The sequence below is a fragment of the Mustela lutreola genome, chromosome 12 (assembly GCF_030435805.1).
Source record: "Mustela lutreola isolate mMusLut2 chromosome 12, mMusLut2.pri, whole genome shotgun sequence".
NCBI classification, from domain to species: Eukaryota; Metazoa; Chordata; class Mammalia; order Carnivora; family Mustelidae; genus Mustela; species Mustela lutreola.
In genome coordinates this window covers 86,742,225-86,765,367 of record NC_081301.1, presented here as the reverse complement: position 1 = coordinate 86,765,367, position 23,143 = coordinate 86,742,225, and the positions used below count along the sequence as shown (strand labels likewise).

The 23,143-nt window shown below is 41.9% G+C and overlaps 1 protein-coding gene across 1 annotated transcript in view; it reads left to right on the top strand.

The window, feature by feature from the left end:
- TMC1 (transmembrane channel like 1) overlaps positions 1–23,143 on the top strand; it is a 384,104-nt gene that overhangs the window by 196,989 nt on the left and 163,972 nt on the right. The window contains exon 3 of the mRNA XM_059143592.1: positions 14,161–14,238. The gene's annotated coding sequence lies outside the window, so the exon portion shown is untranslated. The remainder of the gene's footprint in view (positions 1–14,160; positions 14,239–23,143) is intronic.

Below are 23,143 nucleotides of genomic sequence, written 5' to 3'. Positions count from 1 at the left end.
AAGCCAAGCTGAGAAGCGAAAGTGTCTTCTAAATGCCCATCTGAGAACTTGTGAAACAGTAGCAGGGCTGTGAGGGAAGTCAGATGGAGAGTGGGGGGCTGGGAAAGAAAATAATTACCAGGATTCTGGAGCCAGGATCACTGCGTCAGCCGACGGATGTGGGGTCAGCTGTTTTAAACTGCTACACCCAGCTGACTTTGCTGCTTTGACTTCAATCTTGAAGCTATAAAGCTCATGACTTAGAGCCTGGGGTAAAAATTGGAGTTTCAATCTAATATCAGCTAACTAATTTAGTAAGTTTGGGGCCAGAATATTAGATTTTTTTTTTTTTAAGAAAAAATTTTTAGAAAAGGCAAAAGGCAGAGCTCGGAGAGGGAGAATCTTAAGCAGGGTCCACGACTCTGAGATCCCAACCTGAGCCGAAACCTAAGCGTCGGACACTTAACAGCCTGAGCAACTTGGACGGTCTGGGGTCAGGCTATCTTAAAGAAATGCATTTTTGTGTCTGTCAGAAGACAGTGGTGACAATAGGATGTTCTGTCTTGGACATGGCTTCTGCTAGAGGAGGATGACACTGGAATCTTGGAAGTGGCAGAGCTTCTGGAAATTCAAAGATGTGGGTGCTTCCACGCGTGGAGAGAAGCTCCATGAGATCGCTGGGCTTTCCTGGGCTGATCTCAAGCTCACACACAGATCTTGCATTTTAGACCCATGAGAAGTCTTAATTTACTAAGGGTCTCTTTGGTGCTGGCCTTTACACCAACTGTTGGAAAAGCAAAAAGGAAAACGGGCTTCTCAATGTCGTTGAAAGTGAAGTACAAGTCTTGTGGAGATCCAGACATTCAAACGATTATGAGCAAGAGGTAGAAATCACCTCCAGAGGAAGCTCTTCCTCAGGAAGAGTCAGGAAGCTGACTTCCTGCTGACGGAGGGAGGGCTCCATGGAGGCGGTGTTAACTTCAGGATTGAAGTCCATGCCTCAGGTCGACCAGATGCCAGATTACAAAGGCTCTCACTTGCCAGGTTTAAGGGAGCCATTTAAGTCTTTTAAGCTGTACAGTGACATAATTAAATGGGCACTTTAAGGAAGTCTCTATGATAGTATGCAAGGTAAAGTGACAAAATTCTACACATTGGTACATTTAGTTCTAAGTAATGATTTTACCTTTAATTGTGTCTACACCTTCTTGACTCTCTTCAAGCAACAGAACTTACAGGCTTAGAAAGCCTATTTTAGGGACGCCTGGGTGGCTCAGTTGGTTGGACGACTGCCTTCGGCTCAGGTCATGATCCTGGAGTCCCGGGATCGAGTCCCGTATCGGACTCCCAGCTCCATGGGGAGTCTGCTTCTCTCTCTGACCTTCTCCTCATTCATGTTCTCTCTCACTGTCTCTCTCTCAAGTAAATAAATAAAATCTTAAAAAAAAAAAAAAAAAGAAACCCTATTTTACACCCCAACACCTGGCTCTGTCACTGACTCAGTGCATGCTTGTGCTCCAATCTTAGAGTCGTATGACACTGTTCATGGAAATAATCAAGACTAATGCAGTAGGGGCACCTGGGTGGCTCAGTGGGTTAAGCCTCTGCCTTCGGCTCAGGTCATGAGCTCAGGGTCCTGGGATCAAGCCTCGCATCGAGCTCCCTGCTCAACGGGGAGCCTGCCTCTCCCTTTCCCCCTCCTCCTGCCTGTCTCTCTCTCTGTAAAATAAATCAATAAAGTCTTCAAAAAAATAATAAAAAAAAAAGACTAATGTAATAGGCTGTGTGCCAGTGTACAATCTCCCGATGACCACCAACACCGTTGGCTCTCCTTCCTTTATTTATTTATTTTTTAAGGTTTTATTCATTTATTTGACACACACAGAGATAGAGAGAGAGAGAGATCACAAGCAGGCAGAGATGCAGGCAGAGGCAGAATCGGGGGGAGTGAAGGGGTGGGGGGAAAAGGCTCTCTGCTAAGCAGGGAACCCAGTGCGGGGCTCGATCCCAGGACCCTGAGATCATGACCAGAGCCAAAGGCAGAAGCTTAACCCACTGAGCCACCCAGGTGCCCCACTCTACTTTCTTTAAATGAGTTTTTCCACTGTATCTTGGGCCTTACAAAGTAGACACTTTCAATACTCGATTTCCTGAAACACAGTTGTGTAGCATCACCTGTTCTAGCTAGCAAAATCTAAAGAAGATGGAAAGAGCTATCCTGCAGAAATCCTACTGTTCCAAGCCACTGCTGTAATTCTTTTTCCTGTCATTTAGAGAGAAAACAAAAACAAAACAACAAGCGCTTTCCTGCATCTAAATATTCACAAAAACCCAGAAGTTCTTAGTAATAACTTCTAGCAGAACATATGTTTCGTCTTACCCTATACTCTGTTAGCATGGTTCTCGAACTTTGGTATGTTACCAGAATCACTCACAGGGCTTCTTAAAACAGAGTGTCGGATCCGGCCCCAGAGTTTCTGATTCAGCTGGTCTGGGATAAGGCCCGCACATGTCCTATTTCTGCCCCGTTCCCAGGTGATGTTGCCACTGCTGGTGCAGCGACCCACATGGAAAACCATTGCTCAGAAATAGTCACAGCTAACTTTTACTGGGTGCTTTCCATGTTCCAACCGCACTCTGTGAATCCCTTACTTGTATTAGACCTTTTAATCCTCTTGGCAACCCCAGGATGCAGGCACTTTTGAAGGGTAGCTGAATTTGCCACTCCAAACTATGCCTCCTGGGCATACGTATTATTTTGAGCTGATTGAGAAGCAGCAGGTGCCAGAGAAGCTCTGAAGGCAGAGAAGTTACCCTTTAGTAAAAAAGAAATTTATGCTTACAAAGAAACTCCCCATTTATAAGAGGGTTTTCCTCTGGGTATCAGGAAGAGAAAGACAACGACTCAATTACGAGAGAATCTGATCAATGCGGAAGGCACTAGGCTTAATTCTGCGTAATAGCTTTATCTGTGTTTATCATGCATTTCCTAATAGCTTCCCTGTAACTTGCCTCGGCACACCTTTCTTTTGTTTGTCCGGAGCTGAAGATGGTATTGAAGTCAGAGTTCGGAAGGGTTCTAGAGTGACTCATTTTCCCCTGGGGATCTCTCGTGCATCATGAGGCACACATGTGCATAAGCTTCTGTTTGTTTTTCCCCCATTCATCTGTCTTTCCCTACAGGGGTCTGAGCTAGAAGACAGAGGAACCATTATTTTTCCTCCGCCGTGACATTATTACAAATGAAGAAACTGAGGGTTGAGAAAGTCAAGTCACTCAACTCAAGGTCACTCAGCCAATAAGCTATGGACTTAGATTGAACCCAGAATTATATCCGATAAGGATTCTCTATGATTTTCCTGTTAGGGAATTCCTACCCACAAGCACACCACCGTTCCAGAAACTACACTGACAGCACTTTGTTGGTGTGTTTTTTGACTAATGTTGCCTTGTTCTGATGTGAACGTTGTTTTTTGTGAAAACATTCCTACCTTTATTTTATTTTATTTTTTAAAGACTTTATTTATTTATTTGATAGACAGAGATCACAAGTAGGCAGAGAGGCAGGCAGAGAGGGCGGGGGAAGTAGGCTCCTCGCTGAGCAGAGAGCCCGATGTGGGGCTCGATCCCAGAACCCTGAGATCATGGCCTGAGCTGAAGGCAGAGGCCCAACCCACTGAACTACCCAGGCACCCCTATCTTATTTTATTTTTTTAAAGATTTTATTGATTTATTTGACAGAGAGATAGAGAGCACAAGTAAGTAGAGCAGCAGGCAGAGGGAGAGAAAGAAGCAGGCTCTCCACTGAGCAGAGAGCCCAACACAGAACTCAATCCCAGGACCCTGGAATCGTGACCTGAGCCAAAGGCAGTGACTTAACCAACTGAACCACCCAGCTCCCCCAACATTCCTATCTTTAGACACAAATTTACTTTCTCCCCAATGAACATTTCTGGTGATAGAGATATTGCCAAATCTGCTGACTCATGATAAAACCAAAGCGCATCTACTATTTAGTCTAAGGCTAGTCGTTTTGGGAGGTGGTGGGAGGGAAGACAGATTGTCACTCATGATTGAACATTTTCACTTTTTTTATTCAGCAGCATTTATAGTACTGTGTATGGAGGTGGTCTTGATAATTTTTGGAGATCATTTCTTCAATTGTACAGATGGCTCTGCTCCATGTTTAAGGCATCTTGGGGAACAAGGGTACGATCCTGATGCAGGGCTGTGTAAATCACTTTAAGTGCTTTGGCCTCCGTCCATCTAAAATGGACACCCACTTTATTGACTTATTAACTCATTTCTGGGGCACCTGGGTGGCTCAGTGGGTTAAGCCTCTGCCTTCAGCTCAGGTCGTGATCTCAGGGTCCTGGGATTGAGCCCCGCATCGGGCTCTCTGCTCAGCAGGGAGCCTGCTTCCTCCTCTCTCTGCCTGCCTCTCTGCCTACTTGTGATCTCTGTCAAATAAATCAATAAAATCTTTTAATAAAAATTAAAAAAAGAAATATTTCTTTCTTTTTTTAGAGGTTTTTAAAATTTATTTTAAAGATTTATTTAGTTATTTATTTATTTGACAGAGAGAAATCACAAGTAGATGGAGAGGTAGGCAGAGAGAGAGAGAGGGAAGCAGGCTCTCCGCTGAGCAGAGAGCCCGATGCGGGACTCGATCCCAGGACTCTGAGATCATGACCTGAGCCGAAGGCAGCGGCTTAACCCACTGAGCCACCCAGGCGCCCCTAAAATTTATTTTAGAGAGAGAGCACAGGCACAGGGGGCGAGGGAGAGGGAGAGAAAGAGTCCTCAAGGAGACTCCCCACTGAGCATGGAGACTGATGCAGGCATTCCATCTGGGGACCCTGAGATCATGACTTGAGCCGAAATCAGGAGGTGAGAGGCTTAACCAACTGAGCCACCCAGGCGCCCCTAGGTCAGAAATATTTCTATGTTCTGAAGCTAAGTATAAAACATCTCCTCTGACCATGGCCATGTCATGTTTCATTTCATTTTATTTATTTATTTATTTAAATTTTTTATTTATTTTCGGCATAACAGTACTGATTATTTTTTCACCACACCCAGTGCTCCATGCAATCCATGCCCTCTATAATACCCACCACCTGGTACCCCAATCTCCCACCGCCCCCACCACTTCAAACCCCTCAGATTGTTTTTCAGAGTCCATAGTCTCTCATAATTCACCTCCCCTTCCAATTTACCCCAGCTCCTTTCTCCTCTCTAATACCCCTTGTCCTCCATGGTATTTGTTATGCCCACAAATAAGTGAAACCATATGATAGTTGACTCTCTCTGCTTGACTTATTTCACTCAGCATAATCTCTTCCAGTCCTGTCCATGTTGCTACAAAAGTTGGGTATTCATCCTTTCTGATGGAGGCATAATACTCCATAGTGTATATGGACCCCATCTTCCTTATCCATTCATCTGTTGAAGGCCATCTTGGTTCTTTCCACAGTTTGGCGACCGTGCCATTGCTGCTATAAACATTGGGGTACAGATGGCCCTTCTTTTCACTTCATCTGTATCTTTGGGGTAAATACCCAGGAGTGCAATTGCAGGGTCATAGGGAAGTTCTATTTTTAATTTCTTGAGGAATCTCCACACTGTTCTCCAAAGCAGCTGCACCAACTTGCATTCCCACCAACAGTGTAAGAGGGTTCCCCTTTCTCCACATCCTCTCCAACACATGTTGTTTCTTGTCTTGTTAATTTTGGCCATTCTAACTGGTGTAAGGTGATAATTTGAATCTCCCTGAGGGCTAGTGATGATGAACATTTTTTCATGTGTCTGATAGCCATTTGTATGTCTTCATTGGAGAAGTCTCTGTTCATATCTTCTGCCCATTTTTTGATATGCTTGTCTGTTTTGTGTGTGTTGAGTTTGAGGAGTTCAATATAGATCCTGGATATCAACCTCTTGTCTGTACTGTCATTTGCAAATATCTTCTCCCATTCTGTAGGTTGCCTCTTTGTTATTTTGACTGTTTCCTTTGCTGTGCAGAGCTTTTGATTTTGATGAACGACTTCTGTGCAGAAGCTTTTGATTTTGATGAAGTCCCAAGAGTTTATTTTCACTTTTGTTTCCTTTGCTTTTGGAAACATATCTTGAAAGGAGTTGCTGTGGCTGATATCGAAGAGATTACTGCCTATGTTCTCCTCTAGGATTCTGATGGATTCCTGTCTCACGTTGAGGTCTTTTATCCATTTTGAGTTGATCTTTGTGTACGGTGTAAGAAAATGGTCAAGTTTCATTCTACATATAGCTGCCCAGTTTTCCCAGCACCATTTATTGAAGAGACTGTCTTTTTTCCACTGTATATTTTTTCCTGCTTTGTCGAAGATTATTTGCCCATAGAGTTGAGGGTCCATATCTGGGCTCTCTACTCTGTTCCACTGGTCTATGTGTCTGTTTTTATGCCAGTTCCATGCTGTCTTGGTGATCACAGTTTTGTAGTAAAGCTTGAAATCAGGTAGTCTGATGCCCCCAGTTTTGTTTTTGTTTTTCAACATTTCCTTAGCGATTGGGGGTCTCTTCTGGTTCCATACAAATTTTTGGATTATTTGCTCCAGCTCTTTGAAGAATACCGTTGGAATTTTGATTGGAATGGCATTAAAAGTATAGATTGCTTTAGGCAGTATAGACATTTTAACAATGGTTATTTTTCTGATCCAAGAGCATGGAATGGTCTTCCATCTTTTTGTGTCTTCTTCAATTACTTTCATGAGTGTTCTGTAGTTCCTCGAATACAGATCCTTTACCTCTTTGGTTAGGTTTATTCCCAGGTATCTTAAGGTTCTTGGTGCTATAGTAAATGGAATCGATTCTCTAATATCCCTTTCTGTATTTTCATTGTTAGTGTATAAGAAAGCCTCTGATTTATGCACATTGACTTTGTATCCTGCCATGTTGCTGAATTACTGTATGAGTTCTAGAAGTTTTGGGGTGGAGTCTTTTGGGTTTTCCATATAAAGAATCATGTCATCTGCGAAGAGAGAGAGTTTGACTTCTTCATTGCCAATTTGGATACCTTTTATTTCTCTTTGTTGTCTGATTGCTGTTGCTAGGACTTCTAATACTATGTTGAACAAGAGTGGTGAGAGTGGGCATCCTTGTCGTGTTCCTGATCTCAAAGGGAAGGCTGCAAGCTTTTTCCCATTGAGGTCATGTTTCATTTTAAAGCTATCTTCCCAGAATATAATGGGAGGAAGGGCTATCATCACATGGCAATAAAGTTTCCTGTAATTATAATCTCATTATCAAGGAGAAAACATTAATGCTCAATATGCTTTTAATTTAATGCCAATTTTCACACATGAAGACACATCATAGTTTCTGGACAGTTAAGACAACAAGAGAAGACATTGCAAATTCTGAAATAGTCACTGAGAAATTAAACTAACTTCAAGAAATTAATCGGATGCCTGGGTGACTCAGTGGATTAAGCCTCTGCCTTCGGCTCAGGTCATGATCTCAGGGTCCTGGGATCAAGCCTCACATCGGGCTCTCTACCCAGTGAGGAGCCTCCTCCATCCTCGTCTCTCTCTGCCTGCCTCTCTGCCTACTTGTGGTCTCTGTCTGTCAAATAAATAAATAAATGATAATCTTTAAAAAAAAATTTTAAAAAGACCCATAGAAACAGTAGAATGGTGGTTGCCAGGAGCTAAGGACAGGGAAACTGGGGAGATGTTGGTCAAAGGGTACAAACTTGCACTTACAATATAAATAAATTGTGGGGGATATCATACACAGCATTGTGATTACAGTGAACCAAACTGTATTTGTAAGTTGTTAAGAGACTAGATCTTGGGGTACCTGGGTGGCTCAGTGGGTTGGGCCTCTGCCTTCGGCTCAGGTCATAATCCCAGGGTCCTGGGGTCGAGCCCCACATCGGGCTCTCTGCTCGGTGGGGAGCCTGCTCCTCCCCCTGCCCCCCTGCCCCTGCCGCCTGCCTCTCTCCCTACTTATGATCTCTGTCAAATAAATAAACAAAATCTTAAAAAAAAAAAAAAAGGAGACTAGATCTTAAATGTTCTTGTCACAGAAAAGGAATGATGACTATGTGACTTGATGGTGGGGTTAGCCATGGTGGCAGTCATATGGCAATACAAGTGTATCAAATCAATACACGTACACCTTAAACTTGCACAATGTTATATGTCAATTATAGCTCAATTTAAAAAAAAGAAAATAGGCAACAAGTGTTGAGGGAAAATTTTATAAAAGAGATTATTTTTAAAGTACATATATATTTTTAAAGATTTTATTTATTTATTTGACAGACAGAGATCACAAGTAGGCAGAGAGGCCAGCAGAGAGAGAGGAGGAAGCAGGCTTCCCGCCCAGCAGAGAGCCTGATGGGGGGCTCGATCCCAGGACCCTGGGATCATGACCTGAGCCGAAGGCAGAGGCTTTAACCCACTGAGCCACTCAGGTGCCCCTAAAGTACATGTATTTTAATCATTATTTATATACTGTTTTCTTCCCTTTAAAATTAAATAATGTGGATGGAAACAACAGACTCCACAAACAAATAGTTTCTGGACAGTTCAGACAACAAGAGAAATATTTGTAACATATGCCAAAAACAATACAGCATTTAATCACAACACAGATTTAGAAAGGCAAATCACTTGTCACCCTATCTCAAGGAAGTCAAGTAATTAGGTGATGTCTTACTTATTTATTGCTGACTAACAAATTACCCCCAAATTTAGCAGCTTAAGCCATCATTTATTACCTCACAGTTTTTGTAGGTCAGGAATCCAGGAGCAGCTTATCTGGGTGATTCTGGTTTGGGTCTCTGCACTCATTTGCGAAAGCTGTCATAACAAAATACCATAGATTGAGTAGCTCAAATAATAGAAGCTTATTTTCTAATGGTCTGGGGCCTAAAAGTCTAAGATCAAGGTGCTTACAGGGTTGGTTTTCTCTGAGGCCTTTCTCCTTGGCTTGTGGATGGCCACCATTTCCATACTATTTCACATGGCCACCCCCTGTGCACACCGACCTTGCTGTTTCTTTCTTTTTTTAAAAGATTTTATTCATTTGACAGATCACAAGTAGGCAGAGAGGCTGGCAGAGAGAGAGGAGGAAGCAGGCTCCCTGCTGAGCAGAGAGCCCGATGCGGGGCTCCATCCCAGGACCCTGGGATCATGACCTGAGCCGAAGGCAGATGCTTTAACCCACTGAGCCATCCAGGCGCCCCTGCTGTTTCTTTTTGAGCGCAAATCACCTCCTCTTATGAGGATACCACTGGGATTAGATTAGATTCCACCCTAATGGCCTCATTTTAATTTAAGGGCCTCTTTGAAGGCCCTCTCCAAATGCAGTCACCTATTGAGGTAATGGGAATTAGGACTTCAACATATGAATTTTGAGGAGACACAATTAAGTCCACAACAATCTTTCACGAGGTTGTAGACAGCTGTTGACGGGGGCTGCCGTTGCATCTGATAGACTGGCTGGGGCCGGATGACCTTCCAAGCTCCCTCCTGTGGTTACTGGAAGGCCTCACAGTTCCTTGCTGGCTAATAGCTAGGGATTTCAGTTCCTGCCATGGGGGCTCCTCCGAAGGCAAGCCAACTGATGTCATGACATGGCCACTGGCTTCTCCCAGAGCTAGTGATCTTAGAGGGAAAGGGGGAGAGGGAGAAAGAGCACCCAAGAGGGGATATTCAGTCTTTTTACAATCTAATTTTAGGACCATCACTTCTGCATATTCTATTAGTCAGGCTGACCAGCCCTGGTAAAATGTGGGAGAGGACCATACAAGAGTATGAATACCAGGAGATGGAATCGTTGGTGGTCATCTTTGAAGCTGGCTACCATAGTTGTACCAAAAAAAAAACCTCATGTATTCTGGGGCACCTGGGTGGCTCAGTGGGTTAAACCTCTACCTTCAGCTCAGGTCATGATCTCAGGGTCCTGGGATCGAGTCCCACATCGGGCTCTCTGCTCAGCGGGGAGCCTGCTTACCCCCCCTCCCCTGCCTGCCTCTCTGTCTCTCTCTGTTAAATAAATCAATAAAATATTTTTAAAAAATTCATGTATTTGAAAAAATTTGTGTATTTATGTTACTTAAAGTATTCTGATCAGTTCATGGAATATGACATTAAAGTATTTTTAGTGACTGTGATAAAGATTATGCTTTCTGGGGCTGAGTTATTTTTACCAAAGAGACTTTTGAAGTTCTTTGTCAAACAAATTTGTAAATGTTGTGAAGATTAGTGCCCTCAGGTGTATCTTAAATCTTAGTAGTCAAGTCCAGCCTCTAATGCTAAAATGCCCATGTTTTTTGTTTTTTAGGTTTCAATAAATTTAAATCAATTTTATTGGGATGTGATTTACATATAATAAACTCTAAGTATTTAAAAGGTATAAACTTCCAGCTACAAAATAAGTAAGTCACAGAGATAAAAAGTGCGGAACAGGGAATTTTAAAATATAATAAATTTTAAAAGGTACACTTCAGTGAGTTTTGACAAGTGTATATTCTGTGAAACCACTACCGTGGTTCAATATCCAGAACATTTCTGTCACCCCCCAGAAGTTCGCTCTATCAGGCAAACACTGATCTGCTTTCTGTCAGTATAGTTTAGTTTATATTTTCTAGAATATCTTACTGATCCTGTTTCTGTGGACCAAGAGTCTTGAGTCTTAGTCCAATATTTTCAAAACCAAGTTTGAAATATCCAGCAGGGTATACTGTTAGAAGTTCCAACTCTGTAAGTGCCAAGTGGATTTTTTCCCATTTTATTCATCAAGAACTTATAGGAAGAACTTATAGGATGTCTATCACGTGCTAGGTAGGTATGCAAAGTGGGGTTCCGGCCTCAATTCACTGAGTAGTAGAGTCAACAGATACGGTACAAAAATTAAGCATCACCATTCTGTGACAGGAGTATAGGGAAGAATGGTGGTTTAGAGGGCGTGGTGGTGCACTCTGCAGGCGTGAGAGTAGGGACCTCTACAGGGAAGACTTCCTGATCAGTAGGCTTGACAGGGAGGGGTTCACCAGGTGAGGTAACAGGAACTGTTGGGGGAAATATTTTCAGTGAAGCAAAAAACATGTACAAAAGAAGTACATGAAACAGCTGTGGTAATTAAAGTGGCTAGGCATTCAAAGATTGCAAGGGTTAATCATGAATTCCAAATATGATGAAACTACAGTTATTAAGGTTTCCAGTTTTCTCTCCCCGTGTGCCTTTGTCCCTTTCCCTCTCCTGCCCTCCATGGAGATCTTTTTCTGTCTCTACAGTTGGAGATGTAGGGGAGGGAAGGGGGGAGAGAGGGCCCGACAGGTGAATGGATGAATAATAATGAGGAGGAGAAGGAGGAGAAACAACTAGTATTTTTTCAGTGTGCCCTTTGGCCAGACCCTAGTCTAAGCGTTTTATATGCACTGACTCATGTAATCTTCACGACTACGTGAAGCAGATGTTTTTCCCATTTTACATAGGAGAAAGCTGAAGAACAGAGATTGAACACATTGCTCAAGTTCTCGTAACTTGTCAATGCCAGAGTCGATATTCAGATTCAAGCAGCTTATACTGCTTATATATAAATCATACACACACACACACACACACACACACACACATACACATATAGAGATGGCGATATAATTTAATATAAGGAATTGGCTCACATGATTATGGGGCCTGATGAGTCCCAAGCTCTGCAGCTGGCAAGCTGGGGTGCCCAGGGATGGTCTATCTCCCGACGGAAGGCTGGCAGGCTCAAGGCTCAGGAAGGGCCAATGTTTCCCTTTGAGTCTGAAGGTGGCAAAAAAACCCATGTCTCAGCTTCAAGGTAGCCAGGCAGAAGGAATTCTCTCCTATTCAGCATTTTTTGTTCTATTTAGACTTTTAACTGATGGGATGAGGCCCACCCATGTTAGGGAAGGCAACTGCTTTATTCAGTCTATTGATTCAAAACATCAGAGACCAGAAACACCATCCAACACATCCCTGCTCATGTCTGACCAGATGTCTCGGTGCCTGTGGCCCAGTCAAGCTGACACAAAACTATCACAAGGACTAGGGGCGCCTGGGTGGCTCAGTGGGTTAAAGCCTCTGCCTTCGGCTCGGGTCATGATCCCGGGGTCCTGGGATCGAGTCCCGCATCGGGCTCTCTGCTCAGCAGGGAGCCTGCTTCCCTTCCTCTCTCCCTGCCTGCCTCTCTGCCAGCTTGTGATCGGTCTGTCAAATAAATAAGTAAAATCTTTAAAAAAAAAAAGAGGGGCTAGAACATTTCTTTAGAAGCCGTACCAAGGCAAAGGCCACGGGAAGTTAATTCTCATCTGCAGGATGACAAAATTGAAGTAGATGACTTTGAAGCTTCTTCCTCAAAGTTCTGTTATTTCCTCAATCTGAGGTTTCAAATCTGAGTAAATGGGAGCATTAAGAGAAATGAGTAACATAAGAAGGTTTGGAGGGAAATGGTATCTTGTTATTCACTAGTCGTGTGGAAAACTACTTATTCACAAGATTTTTAATTCTCTAGGAAACGTTACTGGTATTCTACAAGCAGTTACTGAAACTGCTTGTTTTATTTGCTTTCCTTGTATTGTTGGGGGCATGGTTTATTATTAGGTCCTTTGGAGAAAAATTTTTCCTTCAATCAGAAGTACGTGCAAAGGAGCTGGTGCAGCCACTCTGGAGGACAGTATGGCGGGTCCTCAAAAAGTAAACAATAGAGCTGCACTACTGGGGATTTACCCAAAGGATACATAGTGATCTGAGGGGACATCTGCACCCCAATGTTTATAGCAGCAATGTCCACAATAGCCAGATCATGGAAAGAGCCCAGATGTCCACTGACAGATGAATGAGTAAAGAAGATGTGGTTCATATATACAATAGAATATTACTCAGCCATCAGGAAAATAAAATCTTACCATTTGCAATGACATAGATAGACCTAGAGGGTGTTTTCCCAATCAGAGAAAGACAATTATCATATGATTTCACTCAAATGTACAATTTAAGAAACAAAACAGAGGAACATAGAGAAAGGAAAGGAAAAATAAAATAAGATGAAATCGGAGGGGCAGACAAACCGTGAGAGACTCTTAACTACAGGAAATAAACAGGGTTGCCAGAGGGAAGGGTTTGGAGGGATGGGGTAACTGCGTGACAGGCATTAAGGCAGGCATGTGATATAATGAGCACTGGGTGTTGTATGCAGCTGATGAATCACTGAACTCAACCTCTGAAACAATAATACACTATATGTTAATTAACTGAATTTAAATGGAAAAAAAAAAAGAAGAGGTGGTCAAGGTATGAGTTAAAAATCCTAGACTAGGGGCGCCTAGGTGGCTCAGTGGGTTAAGCCTCTGCCTTCGGCTCAGGTCATGATCTCAGCGTCCTGGGGTCGAGCCCCGCATCGGGCTCTCTGCTCCGTGGAGAGCTTGCTTCCCCCCTCTCTCTCTGTCTGCCTCTCTGCCTACTTGTGATCTCTCTCTGTCAAATAAATAAATAAAATCTTAAAAAAAAAATCCTAGACTTAAAAAAAAATATGTCCTAGACTATATGGTGCTATGGAAGCCGAACGAAGTCAGTCAGGAACGAAAGGATGAGGGCGAGACTGTTTGTTCCAGAGAGGTTAAGACTGATGAGATTGGGAAAAGCCTATCAGATTTGGTGATTAAGATACTGAGCTTGGTTTTTGTTGAGGACTGAAAGTCACCGAAGCTGAGCAAACTTTGGACTCCTGCTGTTGCCCTGATACGATGACATTGACGTGGATTCAGAAATCAGGGTATTTAAAATGTTTCTATCAGGGCGCCTGGGTGGCTCAGTGGGTTAAGCCGCTGCCTTCGGCTCAGGTCATGATCTCAGGGTCCTGGGATCGAGTCCCGCATCGGGCTCTCTGCTCAGCAGGGAGCCTGCTTCCCTCTCTCTCTCTCTGCCTGCCTCTCTGTCTACTTGTGATTTCTCTCTGTCAAATAAATAAATAAAATCTTAAAAAAAAAAATGTTTCTATCAGGGTTCAGCAATTTGAGGACTGAGCAGAGGAGGTGGAGGGCTGGGAGGAATAGGAGGGGCCTGTCTGGTACTTGCGTTTGAAGGTTTAAATGGTGCCAAGGGGTTTAAGGATTGCAGCTTGTTAGGAAAAAACAGCATTGACATATCTGACTCTGGGATTTTGTTTCAGAGAGGAGGCAAATGAAGTGAGAAGGCCAGCAGAGGAGTCCGAAGAGGGTTTTCCAAGTGTGATCCGTGTTTCAACTTGGTAAGTATGTCAGAGCCACGCCAGGCTGTGCTGATCTTAATATCTTCCTCTACTAAATCATCATCGATACTTGACTTTGATCAGCTTCAGTCATTAGGGCTCTAGGCTGGGTATTTTTTGTCCCCCCCAACCCACCCCCCCAGCGCCACTCTCCATCTGTGACCTGGGAGACTGACCTGTCAGGTCAGATAACTTCAGTGAGTTATCCTGTACTCTGGCTTCAGTTTGATTTGGCTGCTAGGGGCCACACGTGTCGGACGGGAGGGAGGGGAAATGGGAGGGAGATGTTTATTCCTCTGGTTCCCTTCCTGCAGAGACGTCTCACTCTCTCCCCTTCCGGCCTCCAGGTGGTAAGAACACCCAGCCTCTTAGCCCTTTGTGATTTCTCTGTACTGTGCCACACCTTTGAAATTGCCTGTGTTACTTACTCTGCATATGCTTTACTTCCTCAAATTACCGGAGTTGAATGTTCCATCTGGAGCCTGTCTGACACAAGTTTTATATAAGATTTCATTATAAAAAGTCGTCATCACTAAAAAGATGCTTGGAACCAGTAGGCTAGGACAGAGGTTGGCAAACTTCCTCTAAAGAACCAGATAGTAAATATTTTTGGTTGTGCAGGTCATACAGTATCACACAATGTCCCCCACTCCCAGACTCTGCTGTTTTAGAGAGAAAGCACCCAGGGATGTTAAATAAATAAAGGAGCATGACTGTGTTTCAATAAAGCTTTATTTACAAAGATCAGGAGTGGGTTTTCCTTTTGCCCTATACCGGCTGCAGTTTGACGGATCCTAGATCTGTAACAAGCAGTCTTTTGTCCAGTCTATGAGAGTGGTTCTCAATCTGGGAAGATTTTGCCCCCTAGGGGATGTTTGGCAATGTCTGGAGACATTTTTGATCATCACAGCTGGAGGAAGGGGATACCACTAACTTTTCTACACAGGGCCACTCCCCACAACAAACAATTAACTCTGCCTAAAACACCAGCCTTCCTGAGGTTGAGAAATTTGGTCTTGCGGTTGAGTAGATTGTCAGTTTGCTTACCGTGTCAAATGTGACTCAATGAAAAGAATCACAGAATTAATTCTATAGCTGTTTTTTTTTTTTTCCTGGCTCCAATTTCAACGTTCTTTTACAGTACTTCTTAGAAAACAGATACACTGCGTTTAAAGGAAATGTCATGGTGTCCTCACCAAATTTTTCATCCCTCAAATCATTAGGCATATTAATCTATCTGAACTTAATCTTTTTGCTCCTAAGTGTCTTTTGGATAGGTAGTGAAAGTGTTTATGCCTCTTTGAGCAAAATTGTATCTGTCTATGTATCCTGAAGCTTTGTCTTGGATTTCCTTGGCTTGCTAGTGAAGAGTAAGGCCGCCTGGTGAAAGGGTTACATTTGGTCCAGAGGAATAATTATGAACGTGGTGTAAGTTTGTAGGTGGGTGGCGGTCAGGCAGAACAGTGGAGCCTGAGAAAGAAGGTGTGTTGTCTTTGTGTGCAAGTCAGCGGGTGGGCTAGTGCAGAGAGAGGCCATTAATGAAGGTCTCAAGAGTTCGGAGAGGTGGGCTGTTTTATTCACAGGGAAAGGGAAGGAAAATGACAGTTGGGAAAATGAATGGTTAGGAAAGGGATAGGAGGGGAATGTGGCCCTGAGCTGGTTCTTACGATTATAATCATCCAGGCCTCTGTGTTTCAGACTGACCACCTTAACATTTCAAAAGCAGAGGGAGGGATAAATTTGACATGACTTATTGTACTGTGAGTTTTAAATGAACCTATATATTATCCCCAAACTACTAAACCAGAGCAGAATTGCAACCCTTGTATTCCTTGAACTGAACTGATACTTCTTTTGGCTAATGTCCTTGTTTAATGACAGAACACAGATTTTGCCCCCCCCTCCCCCACATTGTCAATTAGTGGACAAGTTGAAGACAAGGACACATGAGTTCTGTGTCTGGGTGACATCATAATTTTGATCAGGGGAACAGCCTGGCAGTGGCCTTGAAGAGATGCTTAACTTTTGGAAATCACTTTTTTATTGCAACCAAAGCTATTAGGTTTAAAGGTCCATAAAGATGAGATAAACAGTCATGAAGGCCTTTGAAATTCATGCACAGTGTGTTAAAGGATTTAATCATTGTCCCTTCAATATGGTGATGGCAAAGCCATGTCCATACACTGGCAAAAATCAAATCATAGTCTGCTTAATGGGGAACAAAAATTTGGAGAACAGTGGATGAGCTGTTACTTATATGTGATATCAGAGTTACTTTTGCAAACTCTTCAAGGGAACGCCTTGACTTTAGCATCCTGCAGTGGAAAGCAGCCATATATCTTTTTATTCTTAAAATTAATTTTAGAGCTCCTGTTTTCCTGGTGGGCACTTTTATCATTGCCTAATTTGTAGACTGACAATCCTTATAAGATCGTAAGATCAAACTGTAAGACCAGTTTAGACTAATTCTGACCCTGAATATGAATGGAAGAAATACAAGCTCTCATGCAACCAAATTGAGCCAATGTATTAATACACAATTTAATCTAAAATCCTGGCTGATATTGGTATCTCCTATGTGCCAGGCAATATACTAAACAGTTTACATGGTTTAGTATTTTAATTCTCCTGATCAGCCCAGGGGTATGTACCGTGACTGTCACCCTCATTTTACAGATGGAGAACCCTGAGGTATGAAGGCATTACATCATTATCTCAACATCACACAGGAAGTGTTGCTGTTGGAGTTTGCACACTGGCAATTTAATTTCACAGCCTATACTTAACCACTTTTTTTATACTGCTTTCCTCCTCTATGCTTTTGGCAGTGAATATGAGAAGCTAATTTTGAGGGCATTATGGTAAGTTAGATATTAATAATCCAGTAATAAATTATCTGTCTATAGTATAAACAAGCTCTTTGGTTTTGTGTCAGTAAAATGAGGATTGTTCTGAGTGGTTTCTAAAGTGTCTTTTCTACTCTTAGCTGGATTCCAAGATAGTGTGATAGACTTTTTAAAAATCATATCCTTCAATCAAATGGTCATCCTTTTGGTATTAAATTATTTGGAATAGACACTTTCCAAATTTGGAATAGTTTCCCAGTTCTTCTTTGACTTCATTGGTTTAGATGTTTAGATGAAAATAGAAATTCCACAGCAAAAAGGGAGACTATCATATAAATCATTCCTCTTTGTGAAAGGGGTGTTTGGCAGGTATAGACAATTAACAGAATTTTGGAACTGTAAAGGGCCATGATCTAACCCATTCACATGACAGATGAGGAAGCTGAAATCCAGAGAGGTTCAGGAACATGTCCAAATTCACAAGGCCAGCTCAGAGTAGAGCTCTCTACACTTGTCTAGATCCAGATCTCAGGCCCCTCCTAGCACATCACAGTCGATCACTTCTGCCTTCATTTCGTCAAGTTATGAAAAGCCACCGCCTATTTTAGTCTGGGTGTTCTAGTGGAACAGAGAGATCTGAATTTGAATCTCAGCTCCACTGCTTATTAGGTGTGAAACATTGAGGACAGGTAAAATGAAAATGTGTGTGTGTGCATGTGTGTGTGTGTGCGCGTGTATGTGCGTGTTTATGTTTCTATTTCTATTTCTGTTTATATATAATGCCCAGGGTTTATATGTAATGTTTAGGATCATCAGACTGAACCTCAGAGCTGAGTATGGACATACAATGGGGCTGTGTTAGTACTAAGCAAAGTATCTGTAATTGTTGAATAAGAACATAGGGGAAAAGAGATCAACCTACTTTGTAATTGAGACCAAGTGATGGATTGAGGCTGGTCTGCTGCAGTTTTCAGTCAGTTGAATAGTGTTAAGTGGTGAGAAATCAAACCATAAGAAGGGCACAGGAGGGTGGGGGGAACCAGAGTCCAAAGAACCTGTCCCCCTTCCTCCCAAATCAGTACAATGGTCACAATGAAGGGAATGGCGCCACTTTAGGAAGGTCATTATTATTATCTGTCAAGTTAAATTAGTGTTGTTGAATTCAGCGTTCTTAGCATTGTAAGCCTGTTTACTTTGAGTTTGTCAAGTTTTCTAGTTTTTTTATATAAGAACTGCAGTCATAAGTAGCTTATGTCTCATTTTGTATTACATATTTAAACAACATTATATACAAGATTAAGCATGAAATTAGAGAAATAGAGGGTGTTTTTTTTTCAAGAACTATTCTTACTTTTTTTTTCTGGGCATGAAAAATGCTTGCTTGTCCAGTATGAGTAAAGAAAAACATAAAAATGTAAAATTAAAGAAATTAGTAAAAACTCTATTATCATAGGTTGGGATTTGAAACCATCACCATAAATTCATAATGCTAGGGCACCTGGGTAGCTCATTCAGTTAAGCGTTTGCTTCGGCTCAAGTCATGATCTCAGGGGTCCAGGGTCGAGTTCTGCATCGGGCTACTTGCTCAGCAGTGAGCCTGCTTCTCCCTCTGCCTGCCACTCCTCCTGCTTGTGCTCTCTCTCTCTCTCTAAAACAAACAAATGAATAAAAGAAAATAAATTTATTTTAGAGAGAGATAGCATGAGAGAGCTAGGGGAGGGAGGGGAAGAGAGAGAAAATCTTTCAAGCAGACCCCCCACTGAGTGTGGAGCCCCCTGAGGGGCTCAGTCTCACAACCCATTAGATCATGACCTGAACTGAAACCAAGAGTCAGAGGCTCAACCAGCTGAACTACCCAGGGACCCCAAAATAACTGTTCTTAATTCACAGTAATGTGAATGTAATCACATCATAGATGTTCATAGCAGCATTGTTAAAAATACTAGAAACCATCTAAATCTTAGAAAATAATATGTACTCACATGAGAATGTCATTTAAACCTTGTTGTAGAAAAATAATTCATGATTTAGAAAATGTTTAAGATACATGATTAAGTAAAAATACAGGTTATAAAATATCATGCCTATAGTATATTTCAGTTTGGCCAAAATAATATATGTATAAATATGGAGAGAAAGAAAGGTGGGTGAACACACAGTGAAATCACTATATCTGTGTGGCAGGATTATAAGTGATTTTATTTATCTTCTCTTTGTTTTCCAATTTTCTATAGTTAGCATGAATAATTTTGTATTTCCTAAATATAAAAAAAATAATGTAACAAACTTTTTAAAAATTTTTATCTATTTTTAAAATTTCTTTTCCAGAATTCATTGTTTATGCATGACACCCAGTGCTCCATGCAATACATGCCCTCCTTAATACCCACCACCAGGCTCACACAACCTCCTACCCCCTGCCCCTCTAAAACCCTGAGATTGTTTTTCAGAGTCCACAGTCTCTCATGGTTCATCTCCCCCTCCAATTTCCCCCATCTCACTTCTCCCCATATCCCCATGTCCTCTGTGTTATTCCTTATGCTCCACAAATAAGCGAAACCATATGATAATTGACTCTCTCGGCTTGACTTATTTCACTCAGCATAATCTCTTCCAGTCCCGTCCATGTTGCCTCAAAAGTTGGGTATTCATCCTTTCTGATGGAGGCATAATACTCCATAGTGTATATGGACCATACCTTCTTTATCCATTCGTCTGTTGAAGGGCACCTTGGTTCTTTCCACAAAGAACCATTGTTGACTGTGGCCATTGTTGCTATGAACATTGGGGTACAGATGGCCCTTCTTTTCACTACATCTGTATCTTCGGGGTAAATACCCAGTAGTGCAATTGCAGGGTCATAAGGTAGCTCAATTTTTAATTTTTGGAGGAATCTCCACACTGTTTTTCAAAGCGGCTGCACCAACTTGCATTCCCATCAACAGTGTAAGAGGGTTCCCCTTTCTCCACATCCTCTCCAATACATGTTGTTTACTGTCTTGTTAATTTTGGCCATTCTAACTGGTGTAAGATGGTATCTCCATATGGTTTTGATTTAAATCTCATTGATGGCTAATGATGATGAACGTTTTTTCATGTGTCTGTTAGTCGTTTGTATGTCTTCTTTGGAGAAGTGTCTGTTCATGTCTTCTGCCCATTTTTTGATGTGATTATCTGTTTTGTGTGTGTTGAGTTTGAGTTCTTTATAGATCTTGGATATCAACCCTGTGTCTGTAGTGTCATTTGCGAATATCTTCTCCCATTCCATGGGTTGCCTCTTTGTTTTGTTGACTGTTTCCTTTGCTGTGCAGAAGCTTTTGATCTCGATGAAGTCCCCAAAGTTCATTTTCACTATACCTTGAAAGAAGTTGCTGTGGCCGATGTCGAAGAGGTTACTGCCTGGGTTCTCCTCTAGGATTCTGATGAATTCCTGCCTCATGCTGAGGTCCTTTATCCATTTCAAGTTTATCTTTGTGTATGGTGTAAGAGAATGGTCGAGTTTCATTCTTCTACATATAGCTGCCCAATTTTCCCAGCACCATTTATTGAAGAGACTGTCTTTTTTCTACTGTATGTTTTTTCCTGCTTTGTGGAAGATTATTTGACCATAGAGCTGAGGGTCCATGTCTGGGCTCTCTACTCTGTTCTACTGGTCTGTGTGTCTGTTTTTATGCCAGTACCATGCTGTCTTGGGGATCACAGCTTTGTAGTAAAGGTTGAAATGAGGCAGCACGATGCCCCCAGTTTTGTTTTTCTTTTTCAACATTTCCTTAGCAATTCTGGGTCTCTTCCGGTTCCATACAAATTTTAGGATTGTTTGTTCCAGCTCTTTGAAAAAGGCAGATGGAATTTTGATTGGAATTGCATTGAAAGTGTAGATTGCTCTACACAGTAGAGACATTTTAACAATGTTTATTCTTCTAATCCATGAGCATGGGAAAAAAATTCAAAAAATTTTAAAAACAATAGCATATGAATGGAAAGATATATTATTTTTCAGAGTAGAGATAATACCTGTGTTCAAATTTTGATACCTGGAGTAAGAAACTACTGATCTAGGTAAACATTTTAAATTTAAATTTAATTTAATTTAATTTTTTAAAAGATTTTATTTATTTGACAGAGAGAGACACAGCTAGAGAGGGAACACAAGTAGGAGGAGTGGGAGAGGGAGAAACAGGCTTCCTGCAGAGCAGGGAGCCCAACATGGGGCTCTATCACAGGACCCTGGGATCATGACCTGAGCTAAAGGTAGGTGTTTAAAACATCTACCCAGGGTAGATGTCACCCAGGTGCCCCAACTATTTTAAATTTAAAGATGAGCAAAGGAGACCCCCCAAAATTGAGGTGACTTGCCCAAGAAGACCATCTTTACCAAGCAAAACAAAGAAAAAAATCAAAAGTAGAATATTTGGTTCTAGTTTTAAAATTACATCTGTATTACTTTGAAGTTAACCTGTATTCATATTTGTGTGCACACATCTTTTTGCTTATCTCCCAGAGCTAGAGAAAAATGGCCAGATTTGGAACAAGTGAATGTTCCATGGCCTGACCAGTAAGTGACTGAAGATTGACCTCCAAGATACTCAAGGTCTGGTTCATGTAGATTTATAGTGGTTGTCTTGCACCTCAAGAGGTATTTTCAATGCATTGGTGTAACTAGCCAGCAATTCAGCATTTCAGAGAAATTCAGCCTTGCAGGGGGATCTTCTCAAAAGTCTCCAAGTGATTTCCAAGGAGACTGACACCATCAATCAACAGTCCTGAGTCAGCCAAGGCAAGTCCTTTGGCATAGGATGGAATGCGTGAGTGTTTATACCAGGCATTTTAAATTCATTTTCAGCTGACTCAAAACATAAACCGAAAGTATTTGCGGGGCAACAGAATATAATCGATCACAATTTAGGGCACAGAGAAGAGAAACACCCAATGGGGAACAGGAAAGAAACCTGAGTGGGGAAATTATCTAATGAAGCTTCCCTAACTTTGCATTCAGAGAGTTTTATTCTGCCCCCTGTGTCTGTTTTCTCATCTTATCAGACCTGAGTTCTGCTCTGATTTTCTTTCGATGTGGGCTGAGCTGAGCATGCAACAGAAAGCAAAAATAAAGATCTCACAAAAAGCCAACAGTCATTGCCAGGGTCTGGGAAAAGGAGTGTGGGGCAGGACTGCTTAATGAGTAGGGTCTCCTTTCGGGGTGATGAAAACGCTCTGGAAGTAGATGGTGGTTATGGTTGAAAACACTATGAATATGCAACTTACCGCTGGATTTTACACTTTAAAGTGTGAAAATGGGGTATTTTATGTTATGTGAGTTTTACCATAAGAAAAAAAAAATCAAGGCCTCAAATGCATTGCACTAGGGAGAATGATATGAAGAGGGCTGGGAGGTGATGGCCTCATGGCTGTGGGAGGGAGATGGAGGGGGAACTAGGGGTTAGAGAGACCAGGCTGGAAGCAGTGGGACTTCTGGCTCAGACCTGAGTCCTGATTTTCTTTGATTCATTGATTTTCTTTGATTCATCGATTTTTAGTTTTCTTAGCACTACTTCAGCTTCTAATTAAGTTCATGCAAGATTTATACAGATGTCATAAGCAGGCTGTCTGATAGTCTAATGTAGCTTATAGTTTTTTTCCCTGAGTATGTTTTGTTTTATTTTATTCTGTTCTATTTCATTTCATTTTATATAAATTCCTTTAGGTGTGCCCCCCATGGATCCCTATTATTTCATATTATTCCTGCTTCAATAGTTTATGATACCTGCCTGAAAAATGAAAACATTTGTGTCTGAAACACCTGATTTTTAATTTATTTATTTTTTAAAAATTTAAAAAAGATTTATTTATTTTAGAGAGACAGAAAGAGAGCACAAGGTGGGGAGGGGGGCAGCGCAGAGGGAGAAACAAACTCCCCACTGAGCAGGGAGCCTGAGGTGGGACGCGGGCTCCACCCCAGGACCCTGAGATCATGACCTGAGCTGAAGGCAGATGCTTAACTGACCCAGCCACCCAAGTGCCCCTGAAACATCTGATTTTTTAGGAGCTTATGCATGCAGAGT